At 43.0% G+C, this 17,878-nt stretch overlaps 1 protein-coding gene across 2 annotated transcripts in view; it reads left to right on the top strand.

Annotated features, from left to right (window-relative positions):
- Positions 1-17,878, top strand: part of CCAR2 (cell cycle and apoptosis regulator 2) — a 2,452,621-nt gene that overhangs the window by 1,520,946 nt on the left and 913,797 nt on the right. The window lies entirely within an intron of this gene.

The following is a 17,878-nucleotide window of genomic DNA, read 5'->3' as shown; positions in this document are numbered from 1 at the left end:
ATAAGCAATGTTCATCTTCATTTTTTGGACAGATCACTGATGCGGTAGTATGGATAGGGCTTCAGAGGTCAGTACAGCAATATATTAGTTATTGACAGTTCAGAAGAATTAGTGCTGTGTAAAAAAACATTGCATATCTTTGCACGCCAGTTGTTACAGGTGTTCTATTTCAGATAGCTATTCCTTCATTAATCTTTGATCAGATGTTGTCAGTCTTCATCTAGTCTTGATTTCTAGGTTACAGTTCCGATGCTCAGAACCGATCTGGCCATCATACAGTTTGCATCTGCCAAAAAACTCTTTGGCTAATAGCCTACCCATAGTGACTCTCTCCACATTACCTCAGATCTCGTTTACCGCTCTTATAGCAAGACGCTTCAGCCAACTCTTCTTTCATAGCCAAATAAAAAAAAAATATTTTTTTATTGTAATTTGCCCGATTAACCTTTTCTACCTTATAGTTCTATAGATTTTTCATACTTTAGTCTACCCGGTGTAAAGTTACTGCAACTGGTTTTAAGCAGTGTAAAGAGTTGTTTGTCTTTCGGCTTTTTCCCGTTAAGGGGTCACCACAGCGGAACTCCGGTCCGCTAATGATTGGCAGTAGATTTTTATGGAACACTGAGGTGCCAGCTTGACGCCCAACCTTCAACGAAGGCACGCCCTTTTACACACGCATGTCTTTCGAACACTACACAACCGCAGGGAGGACATGCAGACTCCTCACAGAAGGCACTCCCACATCGAGAATCGAACGGGAGAACCTCTTGCTGTGATGTAACAACGCTACCACCGTACCACCGCGGCATTACTAAGCAGTGTAAAGAGTGGCTGGAAAATGCCAAACTCTGATGGACATGAATGCTGCATGTACTGTTTGGGTGCATCCCATTTCAATATTGAGTGCTTTGTCTGCCAGAGTTTCAGTAAGAGAGCCCTGGTAGAGTGTAGAATCAAGCTCATCCTCGAAGGGCTTCTTAAAGCCCCCGTCGAAGAAGCCTTGTCCAAGGCCGAGTCTCCTTCAGCCTCTGGTATAAAAACTTCTTGTTCAGTGCCGACATCTCCTTCGGCGGTGACACAAAAGAAGCATAAGCACTTTTCTGCAGGTTCCTCATCAGAACCGAAATCTAAGGTTCCAAAGCTTTTGGAACGGAGGGACTTTTCAGCACCGACCCCCTTAATGATGCCCTCGACATCGACCACGACTTTCACACAGGCTATGACAAGTGCTAGTACTTTGGTTACAGTTCGAGCACCAGTACCAATTCCCTCTGCTGCCATGATGGCACCAGTATCTACTATGGCACCGTAGATGATGCCGAAGACAGATGTGCCAGTTCAGCCCTGGACTACTTATCTTCCATCTGTTGAACATTTTTTGGGGCAACTCCCCTGTCCCTTTTAGAGAGACCGGAGTCCCCATCTGGCTTGTCAGTTAACTTCACCAGGAGTCTTTCGGAAGTTGATATAGTGAGGTTGGTGGATCAGATTCTGACAACTAGGGGTCTTCCCACATCTTCTCAGCCCTCTATCCCTCCTGGTGCAGGGATTTCTTTCCTACATCCCCTTTTTATACTCCTCCTCTGAACTTTTTGTAGGCTTTAGAGCAGTCAACTCCAACCACGCAGATACCAGTGATCTCTGCACTGGAAACCTTTTTCTCTTCGGTACCAGGTATGGATGTGACTCTGGTGCCTTCAGGACCAAGTCTTCACCGTCGAGGTCGCAGGGTTCGAGTTGGCTCTTTTTTTTTTCTTTGGAGCTGACCTTGCCTTTTTAGGCTGCACTGACCGAGGACCCATCCTTAGTTCCGGCTTTTCAGATTGGTCTCTTGGGGCGGGGTGTGACCCCGGTTCCGAGTTTCTCTCTCTGTTCTGGGCCCCCATTCTTTCTCAGGGGTATCTGCCTTTCAAGTTATGGAAGGGGCTTTGGCCACTGCCTTGTCTTAGGAGGTTCCTGTGTCACTGGAGCGTCATCCCTTGGCCCCTTTTTTACCAGAGCCACCACCAACCTCCACCCCTGGACAGCGAGCTCCAAGGTCGCAAGAGTTACCTGCTAAAGGTCTACCCTTTTCCGAATCCTCTTCAGATGCTCCCACTGAAGATCCTCCTCAGCAGAAATTGTGCAAGAGGAAACACCTTGATTCTCCTAGAGAATCCGTCACGGAGGACCTGGATTTCGATGAGGGGGAGGTCTCCCCCTGGTCACCCCCGGAAGACATTTCCTTTGGAGACATTCTGGAAATCCTGAAACAGAGTGGTGATTGGAAGCCCAAAGACCCTTATTCTGAGGAATTGGTGTACTTGCAGGCCTTTGGAGCTCGCCCATATATCTCCTGTGTGACCCCACCCACTGATCTAATTAAATCGCGCAGCACGCCTAGAAAGCTCTTGACTCTATAGAACCTATCCCTCAGAGACCTGATAAAATTCTTTCCGCTTCTGAGTATCATCCACACTGGGCAAAAGGTTTAGTAGTTGATGCCATGGTGGTAGTGGCTGCCACCAAAAAAGAACTAGCTGAGGAAAGTTCTACTGTACATCCCCCTAACATAGAGTCCAGGGTGATGGACAGGTTTGGGAAGTGGGTCTACGCGTCATCTGCCTTCTCCATCGGGTCTTTGAATTTCTTGGCACACTTCACCAGGCTTCAGAGGGATCTGGTCAAGGAGCTGTCAGATACCCTGGCGGGAGCAGTTGCTGATAGGCTCCAGGAAAAAGTGACCTCCTAGTTAGCTACCCTGGAGTCTATCTCAAACTCATCCATGAGGCTCATTCCACATGCAGCTGAAGGGGCGACCAGGTCACCAGGTTCAGGTGTTGCAATTCAATGACATGCTTGGATGCGCCTGTGTGAGTTTGCGGAGCCATTCAAATCTTCCTTTGTCAATGCTCCCTTTGATGGATCCTTATTGTTTGGCCCCAAAGGTAAGGAAACTCTATCCAGGTGTGAGAAAGATGGAAAGACTCTGTCTGCTGTGTGGATACGTTTTTACACTCAACGATCCTACTCCAGGATTCAAAGGAGTGAAATATTGTGGTTCGAGAAGTCTCTGAAACCTTTCTGGGTCCCTCGGGGCAGAGGGGGACTTACAATTGAAGGACGCCGTCCCAGAAGCAGAAGTGGTCTGCAGAACCAGGGTTCCAGGGAGTCTTTCTCTGGCCAACCCTACCAGCGCTCCTGAAAGGAGGCCCAATTGCTTGCCTTTGGAGGCAGTCGGGGGAAGATTCTCCTTGCATCCAACAGTCTGGCGACTCATAACTACCAATGCCTGGGTGGTAAAGATTATTTCCAGAGGTTATGTAATCCCTTTCACCCTTTGTCCAAGGACCTGTACAAAATTCTCCAACGTTCTACCCTGTCAAGAGGGACCAAGCAGCTTTAGAAGTACAAAAGCTTCTAGAAAGAGTATCATCCAAGAAGTCTCACCAGACCAGTTAGGATTTACGCAAGGTTTTTTTTAGTCCCAAAGAAGACAGGGGACTGGAGCCCAGTTTTGGATCTCAGCATTCTAAACAAATTTCTCCAACACTCAAAATTGCGGATGGTCACTGTTCAGTCAGTACTTCCCCTTCTAGAGGAAAACAATTGGATGTGGTCTGTCAACTTTCAAGATGTGTATTACCACACGTAAATCGACAAACTCTCAAGAAATTTTATCCGATTCTGGCTAGGAGCCAACTACTACTAATTCAGGGTGCTGCCTTTTGGTCTCACCACAGCTTCCAGGGTGTTCAAATGTATGGCAGCAGTAACAGCAGACTTGAGGCTGCATGGATTCAGTGTTTCCATACCTAGACTACTGGCTCCTCACCACTTCCACCAGGCATCTACTTCTTCAAACGATGGATTTCGTTTTGTAAGTATCTCAACAGTTGGGCATTATGGTCAGTCTTGTGAAGTGTCAGCTGATCCCTTCTCGGGATATGGAGTCTATCGGAGCTAGTCTCAATACTCTATCTTGTGCGGCCTCTCTACCCTGCCACAGGTTGCAAAAAATACAATCTCAGGTTCAGCCTATTCTTTGCTCAAGCAATATACCGGCACAAGTAGAACTTCAAGCATTGGGCTCCATGGCAGCAACGGTCACTCTAGTCCCACTAACAAGATTTCACTTGAGACCCCTCCAGTGGCTTCTTGTGAAACATTGGTCAATTCTAACCTATCCTATGGGTCACTCATTTGTTATAACCAACCAATGTGAAGACGACCTAACCTGGTGAATGCAGTCCAAAGAGATTCTTCTGAGCCATCTCTTTGTCCCTCCTCAGCCCAAGGTCATAGTGACCAAGGATGCTTCCCTGGTGGAGCATGGGGGGGTTATTATCTGGGGAAGACAGTCCAAGGCACTTGGTTCCCATTAGAGGCCAATCTGCATATCAATGATGTTCTTCGTATTTCACTGTTGCAGTCATTACATTTGGGTTATCTGCTTGCAGTAGCCCTCATTTGGCCTGACTAACAAAGTCTTGGGTCCTGCGTCGGTTGCTGTCCCTTCTTCCATGATGTCAGGTCGTCAGCGGTATAAAACATGCAGCCGACACCATTACATCAGTCTTTCTTGCCGTGCAGTGCCCGAAGCAGAAGCCGTTCCGCAATTGCCAGTCGGCCAACTCCTGAAATTTTTGTTTTTGAATTTCAAAACCGAAGTCTTCAACTAAAGCCAAGTACCCCGTTGGGAAACTTTTTCTTGCTCCTTACCAATGTCAGTAAAAGTTAATAATTGCATTACTTGTGGAAAGCAAATACCTCACAAAGATTTTCATTTGTACTGTATTCCTTGCCTAGGCCCTGACCGTGACATACCTTGCTGTCGGTTTTGTGCCTTATTTAATCAGCGTACTATCTGTCGTCTGTATATTTTCGCCTGTACGTATTTTGGTTCTCTGTTCAATTATCCAGAAATGTCGTTGGTTAGCCATCCGACTACCGGTATTCCAAAAAACCGCAAAGATAAAGAGAGAGACAGGCCGCCTAGATCCAAAGCTGCCGACGACGCTTCTCCTAAGCCAGTCGCCAGTTCGCCAGTACTCAGTGAGGTGCTTTCATAGCCCCTGTTACCCACTATTTCTGATTCTCAGGCCTGTACTGAGACTTATTCAGAGTCTGGTATGCCACGAGATGCTTCAGCTGTGGAACCTGCAGATGTCTCTACCTTGGATGGGTCCGGAGCCGCTGTGCAGGCACCGTCTTCTGAGGGTGTATTCAGTCCTACGGACTTGCATATTAAACCGATGCCTCCTTCTTCATTTAGGCCTAAACCTCGAATCATGCCTAAGTAACCGATGCCCAGGTCGTATGCTCAAGCCTCTATGCCTAAAAAAACAAATGATAAGAATGGCTGAAGATCTTCTAACTATAATCAGGGGAAGCCAACCACCCCCTTCTAAGAGACCTAGGACTGAAGTTGTTTATGAATCTTCTGACCAGGATTCTGATTTTTTTCTGATTCTTCTGATCATCTGGATTTACCCTTATCTATTTATGAGGAGTCTGAGGGAGAGGACTCTATTCCCTCTGCTTCCCCTCCAGAGGATTTTTATTTTGGTGAAACCGTACATACTCTAAAGGAGCATTTCCACTGGGAAAGCCAGGATTTTTCTGATTCAAAAAAGAGGCTTAGGGATTTCTTACTCTTGCCTCAGCATTGACCTTTAGCTATACCTCCTGTACTAGACCTTGTTGATGATGCCTTTTTGGAATCTAGTTTGACCCCTGATTCTTTGCCTTCTGCTCCCAGAAAACCTGACAGATATTACAGGGTTCCTGATTCAAACAAGTTCCTTTTTAAAAATCCTATTGCGGATCCAGAGAATATTTCTCGGGGACCCAAGGGCATTAAGACTTGTACTGCTAAAAATCCTACCCTTTCTGATAGAGACTCCAGGGCGCTGGATAGATGGGGTAAGAAGGTTTACACTTCTGCAACCTTGGCCATTAGGGCGTTAAACTGCCAGTTTCATATGTTAAAGTATCAACAACATGTTATTGGATTGCTTAAACAGCAAATGATGTTGATTCCTGACTGTGCTGAAAACAAAGAATTACAGGATTTAATGCATTCTGCTGAACAGGTTGGAAAACATACTTTGCAGTGTGGATTTGATTCATTAGAGGCCTCTTGCATGGCTGTTATTACTGGCTCTGTGCTCAGAAGGTATGCTTGGTTTAAGGAGCAATCTTTGCCTGATCATGTTAAAGCTAAACTGTTGGATGCTCCCTTAAATCAGGACCGCCTGTTTGGCAACAGAGCTGAGGAAGTTCTTAAAAAGATGGAAGATAAAGCTAAATCTATGCAAACTGTTAAAGATTTCTTACAAGTTCAGCCTCCGAGATTTAGTAGCCATTGGCCCTCTAAGAATTGGTCCTTTCCAGCCCTTTCTAGGTCTTCGCAGTCCAAACCTAGACACAGCAGAAACCCCAGGTTTCTGTCCCAGGGGACGCACAAGACTAAGCAGTGGGGGGTGTCCGCATCCAAATCTGGGAGTATTAAGACTCCACCCTATGGAAAACTGTCTCAATGACTTGCTTTTAAAACTTTCAAGCACTTCCCAACTGAATGCTCCTTTAGGTGGAAATATTGGACTGCAGGCAAAAAACTAGTAACTCATTACCCAGGACAAATGGGTTTTAAATGTAGTGTCCCAAGGATACAGATTTCATTTCCACACGTTACCAACACCAAGCTGGTGGCCAGGTCTACCCCCAAATCACTGGGCAGAGGCCCAAAATCATGTACTCTCCCTCTTAAGCGTGGGGGCTATTCAGTTGGTACCAGAAGAGGAAAAGGGACAAGGTTTCTATTCAAGACTTTTCCTGGTACCCAGAAAAGATAATTCTTGGCATCCTATCGTAGCCCTTTCTGCCATAAACACCTTTCTGGTGATTCCAAAATTCAAGATGCTGACTCTCTACCAGCTGCTTCCTATGCTAGGCAAAGATGCCTGGTTGGCAACACTAGACTTATAAGAAGCATACATGCACATCCCTGTCAGGGAGTCTTGCAGAAGATACCTACGCTTCAAAGCAGGCTACATGCACTATCAGTTCTCTGCACTGACCTTTGGCTTACCTACTGCGCCCAGGGTATTCACAAAGTGCCTAGCTCCAGTCATTGCATTTTGCAGGCAAAGAAATATTCAAATATACCCATATCTGGACGATTGTCTAATTCAGGCAGAAAGCCAGGACATACTTTTGAATCATCTGACTTTTGTTCAATGGGTGCTGACTTGTCTGGGGTACACCAAAAAGAAAAGTCGTCACACCTGGTACCCCATCAACAAATTATATTCCTGGGAGCAAGCTTGAATACAACTTCCCAGAGGGCTTTTCTCACGCCAGAGAAACTGATTCATTTGACAACTTACTTCAAACAAGTGGCCACAAAAACCCAGCTATCTGCAAGGCAAATACTGCAAGCCTTGGGGTTCATGGCCTCCTGCATTCTTCTAATTCCATATGCAAGGCTGCATATGAAGAAACTACAATGGTATCTCAAAAGCCTATGGTGCCAACATTCTCAGGATCTAGAAGCAATGATTCTCATCATACCTTGCTTACGCCTAGAGTTCCTCTGATGGGCAGAGGCCTGCCACCAAAATAAGGGACTTCATTCACACTACCCCCTGCCGCCCAAACCTTAACAACAGACTCATCAGACTATGCTCACCTGGCAGGAAAGTGCATTCAGGGCAAATGGAAACAATGTCAAATGTACCTGCACATAAATCAAAAAGAAATGTTAGCTGTACAGAATGCTCTGACAGCCTTTAAGGACCACATTCTTCCAGGACAGCCAATGGTAAAGACGGACAACACCACAGTCATGTGGTACATAAACAAGCAGGGGGGTACACATTCTTTCCCCCTCTGCAGACTAGCCATGGCGTTGTGGAATACAGCCTTGAGCTACCAAGTGAATCTACAAGCTCAATTTCTGCCAGGAAAACTAAGTACATTGGCAGACGGACTAAGCAGAAACCTCATGGGTCCACACAAGTGGAAACTGGAACCAAGGATTTTCAACATGTTGACAAGCAAATGGGGGAGCCCAGATATAGACCTGTTTGCCTCCCCCCAGAACCATCAATTGGACAAATTTTGCACAAGGATTCCCCACAAGCTAGCTTGGAAAGTGGATGCTCTGTCCTTCAGCTGGAAAAACCTATCAGGTTATGGCTTTCCTTCTCTGCCTCTGCTCTCCCAAAGTACTACTAAAGATCAAAAGGACAAGCCAAGGACTATTTTAATTGCACCAGACTGACCACGCCAACACTGGTACCCACTCTTGTGCAGTGTGTCACGCTTGGCCCCATGGCACCTGCCTCAGACTACTTCCTTGTTGTCTCAGCAGGAGAACCAGATTCTGCACCCTCAGCTGCAAACTCTGAACCTAGCAGCCTGGCTAATTACCTAATGTCTCCTTTACCATCCCTCAGTAAATCAGTGATGTATATCATTTTAGACGCAAGGAGGCCAAGTACTAGAAAATCTTATGCTGCAAAATGGAAAAGATTCTGTCCCTGGAACCAATCTCAAGGGATGAGCGCAGCATCGCTCAATTTACCTCAAATTCTACAATACTTGACTGAGATGCTTTATAAGGGCTTGTCCTTTTCCTCCTCCAAAATTCATGCCTCAGCCATTTCAGCTGATTATAACACAGAGCCTCCCCTCTTCTCTCACCCACTGCTCAAGCAGTTCCTTACAGGGGCCAAATATTTAAGGCTACCCAGGAGAGCTCCAACTCTAGCCTGGGACCTTAACTTTGTCTTGGAGAAACTCACTCTTCCTCCTTTCAAGCCAGCTGCTACTGCAGATTTAAAATTCCTTTCTTGGAAAACGGCTTTCCTTTTAGCAATCACTTCAGCAAGAAGGGTATCTGAATTACAGGCCCTTATGGCAGTGAAGCCTTTCATCATCTTTCATGCGGACAGGGTGTGCCTCAGAACCAATCCCTCCTTCATGCCCAAGGTGGTATCCAGTGTGGCTCTTAATCAGTCCATTCATTTGCCTACCTTCTTTCCTAAACCACAGAACAAAGGGGAAAGGATACTGCACTCCTTAGATGTGCACAGACAACTTAGTTTCTACTTGGACAGGACTAAACTTCAAAGGAAATCTGAACAACAGCTGGTAGCATTTGCTGCAGGGACAGAGGGGAAAGCTATTTCAAAGCAAACCATTTCAAAATGGATAGGCAACTGCATTCATTTCTGCTACAGGCAGCATGGAAACCTATCCCACAGGGCATCAGACCCCATTCAACCAGGGCTGCATCTACCTCTACAGCCTTTTCTCAGAGGCGTCCCTACCTGGGACATCCTAGAAGCTGCTACCTGGAGTTATGTACATACTTTCACCAAGCATTATCATTTGCCAATTTTTTCTAAATCCAGAGCTGGCTTTGCCACTGCAGTCTTGCATGGCCTTTTAGCGGGTCCTGATTCTATTTAAATTCCTCCTCCCAACCTTAGCTTTGGTAATCTACCCAAATGTAATGACTGCAACAGTGAAACACGAAGAACATAGGACAGTTGTGTACACTTGCCTTAAATGTAGATGTTCAAGTGTATTCACTGTTGCAGTCCTGGTTACCCTCCCTCCAGCCCCCTTTCTTCTTTTGGCTATACCTCTACTTTCCCTTGCTATGCTCAAAAGCTTTTTGGTGTATTTACTTTTCTGTTTGAGGTATATCCTTGTATTTATAGATTTAATTGCTTCCCATTAGGGGGGCACCTGACATCTGGGCAAGAAAAACTGATGTAATGGCGTCTGCTGTATGTTTTATACCCCTGACGACCTAACGTCATGGAAGAAGGGGCAGCAACTGACGCAGGACCCAAGACTTTGTTAATCAGGCCGACTGAGGGCTACTGCAAGCTGATAACCCAAATGTAATGATTGCAACAGTGAATACACTCGAACATGTACATTTATGGTAAGTGTACACTGTACTTTCTGGAGTTGAGGGTGGAGCTTCTAGCATTGCAAGCATTTCATTCTGCCTTACCTCAAGGAGTGGCGAAGAACCTGATGATGATCTTCATGTTTCACTGTTGCAGTCATTACATTTGGGCAATCTGCTGGCAGGTTGCTCTCAGTCGGCCTGATTAACAAAGTCTTAGGTCCTGCGTCGGTTGCTGTCACTTCTATGACGTCAGGTCTTCAGGGGTATAAAATATGCAGCTGACGCCATTACATCTGTCTTTCTTGCTGTGTGGTGCCCGAAGCAGAAGCAGTTTGCAAGTGCACTCCTGAAATTTTCGTTTTCGAGTTTCATAAGGATTTTCATTTGTACTGTATTCCTTGCTTAGGCCCTGACCACCACGTGTCTTGCTGTCGGTTTTGTGCTAAATGTAATCAACACAATATTAAACGTCAATATATTTTTGCTTCTAAATATTTTGGCTCGAGATTTAACTATCCAGAAATGTCATCGGTTAGCAGTCAGACTACCGGAATACCTAAAAAACGCAAAGAAAAAGAGACAGACCATCGAGGTCCAAAACCGATGACGAAGCTTCTCCTAAGCCAGTCGCCGGTACTCAGTGAGGTGCTTTCGCAGCCCCTGATACCCGCTACTTTTGATTCGCAGGCCTCTACTGAGACCCATTCGGACTCCGGTATGCCGCGAGATACAAGTATCGAACCCGCGGATGTCTCTACCTTAGATGTGTCCAGAGCCACTGAGCAGGCACCGGCTTCTGAGGGTGTTTTCAGGCCTAAAGATTTGTATATTAATCAGACGTCATCTTCAAAACTAAGGCCACAAACTACCTCTATGTCTAAAAAACCGACACTTGGGCCATGTGTACAGGCCCCAATGCCTAAAAAACAAATGATCAAAATGGCTGAGGATTTAATTACTTTGATCAAGGGGTACCCACCCCCCTCTTGCTAAGAGGCCTAGGCAAGACAAGGCACTGACTATGAATCTTCAGATCAGGTTTCTATTTCTTCTGATTCCCCTTGTGATCAGGATTTATCTATTCCCACTTATGAGGACTCTGATGCAGAAGATTCCATCCCTTCTGCTTCTCCTCCTGAGGATTTTTCTTTTGGAGAAACTTTGCATACCTGAAGGGAACACTTTCACTGGGAGAGTCAGGATTTCTCAGAATCTAAAAAGAGACTTAGGGATTTTCTTCTTCTTCCTCAGCATAGGCCTTTGGCTATACCTCCTGTTTTAGGCATTGTTGATGATGAATTCTCACAGTCCAGTATGGCTCCTGATTCCCTGCCTATGACTCCTAGTAAGCCAGACAGATACTACAGGGTTCTTGACTCCCACAAATTCCTCTTTAAAAACCCTACTGCTGACCCTGAAACCATTTCTCAGGGTCCCAAGGGCATTAAGGCTTCTACTGCTAAAAATTCTACCCCTTCTGATAGCGATTCCAGGGCGCTGGGTAGATGGGGTAAGAAGGTTTACACGTCTGCAACCTTGGCAATCAGGGCTTTAAACTGTCAATTTCATATGCTTAAATATCAACAGCATGTCATGGAGTTACTTAAACAGAAAATTATGTTGATTTCTGACTGTGTGTAAAGCAAAAGAGTTGCAGGATTTACTGCATTCAGCTGAACAAGTTGGAAAACATACTTTGCAATGTGGTTTTGATTCCTTGGAGGCCTCTTGCAGGGCTGCTGTAACTGGATCTGTGATGAGGCATGCTTGGCTCAAGGAGCAAAATCTGCCCTGACCATGTTAAAGCAAAATTGTTGGATGCTCCTTTACAACAGGACAGTCTAGTTGGTAAAAAGGCTGAAAAAGTTTTGAAAAAGATGGAAGATATAAAGTTAAATTTATGCAAACTGTGAAAGATTTCCTACAAGTGCAGCCACCCAGGTTCAGTAGGCACTGGCCTAAGAACAGGTCCTTTCCAGTAACCACTAGAGTTGCTCAGGTCAAACCCAGACATTCCAAAGGCTCCAGGTTTCAGTCGCAAGGAACTTATAGAACAAAGCAATGGGGTGCCTCCACCTCCAAATCTGGAAGTAACAAGGCACCTTCCTATAGTAAACAGTCTCAATGACTTTCCACTGCAATCAACAAGCGCTTATTTTTTGGCCGCCCCTTTGGGGGGAAAACTGGCACTTCATGCACAAAACTGGCAACTGATTACCCAGGACAAATGGGTTTTAAATATAGTATTCCAGGGATACAGATTTCATTTCCACATGTTGCCAATCTCAAACGGATGGCCAGTTCTGCCTCCAAATCAGTGGCAGATGCCCAGAAACAAGTTATGTCCCTCATGAATATGGGGGTTATTCAACCAGTACAACACACGGATCACTAAAACGCTCAAATTTAATAAGAAGCTTTCGGGTTATCCACCCTTCATCAGCATATAAAACAATGAATATTCTTTGTTTTAAATAGAGGTTGAATTAAAATCACATGATTCAACCAGCCTACCAATTGCTTATTCATACCTAACAATTAAAGCAATAACATACAATTCTAATTTACATTTAAAATCTAAACATCAAATAGCTTAAAAAACATGAACTATAAAGCATAATTTATGTATAATATATAAATAGTTCACAAAGAACATCAAATGAATTATAAACTTCCTTCAAATATTGTCTCTCTGTCTTTTTACCAGTATTGGCTTTAAGCTAACAGTACTATTTAAGCCTGGTGGTGAATCTGCTTGTAGCTTAACAATCCATTCATATTCTCTCAACTCAAGTTCATTATTTATATCACCTCCCCTTGGGTTAGTAGTTAATACATTTACCCCTCTGAATTTGAAAGTATGCGCACTAAAATCCATAATGTGCTTGAATAGACCATTATTTGGTACCTTCCTTTTTATTTCTGACTTGTGCTCAATAATACGATCCTTTAATCTCCTCATCGTTTTACCTATGTAAAATGCCGTACATATTGTGCATGTTGCTAAATATACTAATTTTGTTGTATTACAATTCACTGAACAATTAAAAACAAATTTTTCTTTTGTTACTGGATGTTGAAAATCTTCATTTTTATCAAAAATATCTATGCAGCAAGTACAATTAAAGCATTTGCAGGTATCTTTTCTACAATGGGATGTTACTTCCTTATTCTTAAAGTCTTTGTAACATAAAATTTGTTTTAATGTCTCCTCATTCCTAAAGGCAAACTTTGGTTTTATACCTATCAAATCTTTTATTTCTGGCATTGCTAATAAAATTATCCAATTTTTCTGTATAATATTGCATACTTCTTTTGTATTACCATTAAATGTGGTTACATACCTTACTATATTACTATTATTATTCTCATATGTATTCTGTGCTACTATTGATGTACTTCTACCAAAAATAGGTTTATACTTGTCTTTCCTACCTGAGACTACCTCCTTAAATATGGCATTTATACTATGTATAGGATAACCATTCTCAATGAATTCATCCTTCATCAAGTTAGCTTGATTTATAAAGTTATTTTCCTCAGTATTCAGTTTACTAACTCTTATTAGTTGTGATTTGAGGATGCCTTTAAACATATGCGGAGCGTGCATGCTATTTCTTTTCAAATACCTATTTGCATGCACTTCCTTCCTATAAATCATGGTTTCTATTTTATCCTGTTTCTTATACACAATCACATCTAAAAACACTATGTCCACAGGTGAAAAAAACATTTTAAACTTCAGAAAATTTATAGTTGTGTTTAAGCATGTAACATAATTTGTCAAATCTATAGCAGTGCCATTCCAGACAAAAAAACAATCATCTACAAATCTGCAATATGACTTTACATTTACTACTAAGTGCATTGCAATCACTCAATATATATTCCTTTTCCCACTGATAGAGCACTAAATTCGCAAATGTATTTGCTACTGGTGTACCCATGGCTACACCAGTAATTTACCAATACGGAATATTGTCAAAGATGAACACGTTTTTTGTCAAAACCACTTCTAGAAGCATGCAAATATTCTCTATTTCTCTAGTTTGTAAATCAGTTTCTGTACAGAGAAAACTTCTTATCGCTTCCACACCGTAATCTATAGGAATAACCGTGAATAACGAAGTTATATCCAGTGTTACGAGCAAACAATCACTGTTATTTTCTTGCTCGTACCATTTAGAAAGCTTTTCCAGAAAATGTGCAGTATCTTTTATAATACTAGTGCATTTTGTCAAATATTTAGATAATTTTTTCTGCAAATACTTGGATATCAGTTCTGTTATCCATCCTTTGGCTGAGACTATGGGCCTCAAGGGTGGGTCTTCTAAGGATTTATGTATCTTAGGAAGTCCATATATTTGTGGTATCTTGGGACAGGGTACTGTAAAGTAATTAAACATATCTGCAGATATTTCTTGGTTTAACTGCATATCATAAATGACCATATTTACTTCTGAGATATAATTCTTTATCTCTAGAAACATTATCTGCTTAAAAGTTACAGGATCTGCCAGAAAATTCTTAAATTTATTCATATAATCTGTTCGATTCATTATCACTGTCGCCCCACCTTTGTCCGCTTGTTTGATAACTATATTATTATTCCCTTTCAAACATTTAAGGGCTTTATATTCTTTGTAAGATAGATTATATTTAACTTCTTTATATCGTTTCGCATATAAGCATCTAAGTTCGTTCTCAACTATACTTTGAAACGCTAATATCACCGGACAAAGCTGTGGCATAAAAGTGCTTAATTTTTTACAACCATAGCTATTATCAACATTTTGTTTAACCCAAGGGGAGGTGATCTAAATAATGAACTTGAGTTGAGAGAATATGAATGGATTGTTAAGCTACAAGCAGACTCACCACCAGGCTTAAATAGTACTGTTAGCTTAAAGCCAATACTTGTAAAAAGACAGAGAGACAATATTTGAAGGAAGTTTATAATTCATTTGATGTTCTTTGTGAACTATTTATATATTATACATAAATTATGCTTTATAGTTCATGTTTTTTAAGCTATTTGATGTTTAGATTTTAAATGTAAATTAGAATTGTATGTTATTGCTTTAATTGTTAGGTATGAATAAGCAATTGGTAGGCTAGCTGAATCATGTGATTTTAATTCAACCTCTATTTAAAACAAAGAATATTCGTTGTTTTATATGCTGATGAAGGGTGGATAACCCGAAAGCTTCTTATTAAATTTGAGCGTTTTAGTGATCCGTGTGTTCTGCAAATAGTAGCTTGACAAAGAGTTTCTTTTGGCTATTCAACCAGTACCAGAAAAGGAAAAGGGGCAAGGTTTTTATTCAAGACTTTTTCTGGTACCCAGAAAAGACGAAATAAGGGCGTCCAATTCTGGACTTACCCATTCTAAATACATTTCTGGACATTCCAAAATTCAAGATGCTGACTCTCCAGCAGTTACTACCTATGCTAGGCAAGGATGCCTGGTTGGTTACTCTAGACTTAAAAGAGGCTTACCTGCATATCCCAGTAAGGGAATCTTGCAGAAGATACCTACACTTCAAAGCAGGCTATTTGCATTACCAGTTCTCTGCACTGCCCTTTGGCTTATCTGCTGCGCCCAGGGTCTTCACAAAGTGCCTGGCACCAGTAATTGCATTTTGCAGGCAAAGGCATATTCAGATTTATCCATACATGGATGATTGTCTAATTCAGGCAGAAAACAAGGACACTTTTCTCAAACATCTGGTGTTTGTAAAAAGGCTTCTAACTTGTCTAGGGTACACCATAAACAAAAAGAAATCACAACTGGTACCTTCTCAAATAATTACATTCCTGGGTGCAAGCTTGAATACAACTGCCTAGATGACTTGCCTTACGCCAGAAAAACAAATTCAATTGATGACTTACTTCAAACAGGTGGCCACAAAAACCCGGCTATCTGCAAGACAAATTCTGCAGGCCTTTGGGTTCATGGCCTCCTGCATTCTTCTAATTCCATATGCAAGATTGCATATGAGGAAACTTCAATGATATCTAAACAGCTTATGGAGTCAACATTGTCACAGCCTGGAAACAATGATTCCTATCATTCCTTGCCTGCAACTACAGTTTCTATGGTGGGCAGAGGCCTGCCACCAAAACACGGGACTGTCCTTCATTATACCCCCTGCCGCCCAAACCCTGCCTACGGACGCATCAGACTATGCTGGGGTGGGGGGCGCATCTGGCAAAGAGATGCATTCAGGGCCAATGCAGCCCAAATCAAATGCACCTACATATCAGTTAGAAAGAGATGTTAGCTGTACAGAATGCTCTGACAGCCTTCAAGGACTATCTTCATCCAGGACAACTACTGATAAAGTCAGACAACACCACAGTCATGTGGTACATAAACAAGCAGGGAGGTACCCATTCCTACCCCCTTTGCTGACTAGCCATGGCATTGTGGAACACGGTCTTGACATATCAAATACATCTACAAGCTCAATTCCTGCCAGGAAAGCAAAATACTCTGGCAGACGAACTAAGCAGAAATCTTATGGACCCACACGAATGGAAACTGGATCCACAAATCTTCAGCATGTTGACATGCAAGTGGGGGAGCCCAGACATAGATCTTTTTGCCTCAGCCCAAAACTATCAGTTGGACAAATTCTGCACAAGAATTCATCACAAAAAATCTTGGAAAGTGGAGTGGATGCTCTGCCCTTCAGCTGGAAAAACCTATCAGTCTATGCCTTTCCCCCTATGCCTCTGCTCTCCAAGGTCTTACTAAAAGTCAGACAGGAAAAAACAAAGATGATTCTGATTGCTCCAGACTGGCCTTGTCAACAGTGGTACCCACTCCTGCGCAATATGCCGCACCTTCCTCAGTGGTACCTGCCTCAGCCACCTTACCTACTGTCTCAGCAGAACTGTCAAATTCTGCACACTCAGCTCCAAACTCTGAATCTTGCAGCATGGCTAATCAACTAATTTCACCAGTTACATCTCTCAGCAAACCTGTCATGGGTGTCATTTTGGAGGCTAGAATGCATAGTACTAGAAAATCTTATGCTGACAAATGGATTCTGTGCCTGGAACCAAGCACAAGGAATAAGCACAGCAATGCCCAATATTCCTCAGATTCTGCAATACTTAACTGAGATGCTTCACAAGGGCCTATCTTTTTCTTCCATAAAAATCCATGCCTCTGCCATTTCAGCTCATTACAACACAGAGCCTCCCCTCTTTTCTCATCCTCTGTTAAAGCAGTACCTCAGAGGGGCCAACAATTTAAGACCTCCCAGGAAAGCACCAACTCCTGCATGGGACCTCAATTTTGTTTTTTGAAAAACTCATTCTACCTCTTTTTGAGCCAGCTGCTACTGCAGACCTAAAATTTCTCTCTTGGAAAACAGCTTTTCTATTAGCAGTTACTTCATCTAGAAGGAATTCAGAACTACACAGAACTACAGGTTCTTAAAGCAGTGGAGCCTTTCATTATTTTTTACCCGGACAGGGTGGCTCTCAGGACCAATCCATCCTTTATGCCTAAAGTGGCATCTGGTGTGGCCCTCAATCAGACCATTCATCTGCCAACTTTCTTCCCAAATCCACAGAACAAGGGTGAGCGGATTTTGCATTCATTGGATGTGCACAGACAACTAAGATTCTACTTAAACAGGACAAACTCTCTAAGATCTGAACAATTACTGGTGGCATTTGCTGCAGGATCAGAGGGAAAGGCTATTTCAAAGCAGACTATTTACAAATGGATAAGCTATTGTATTCGTTTCTGCTATATGCACCATGGTAAACCTGTCCCCAAGGGGATCAGATCTCATTCCAACAGGGCTGCATCTACTTCTGCAGCCTTTCTCAGAGGGGTTCCTACCAGAGACATTCTGGAAGATGCTATCTGGAGCTCAGTTCATACGTTCACCAAACATTACCATTTACCTCTCTTCTCTAAATCCAGAGCAGGCTTTGCCACTGCTG

This window comes from Protopterus annectens, chromosome 9.part0 (genome assembly GCF_019279795.1).
Source record: "Protopterus annectens isolate FY-2018-M chromosome 9.part0, PAN1.0, whole genome shotgun sequence".
NCBI classification, from domain to species: Eukaryota; Metazoa; Chordata; order Ceratodontiformes; family Protopteridae; genus Protopterus; species Protopterus annectens.
This window is presented reverse-complemented; position numbering and strand designations above follow the sequence as displayed.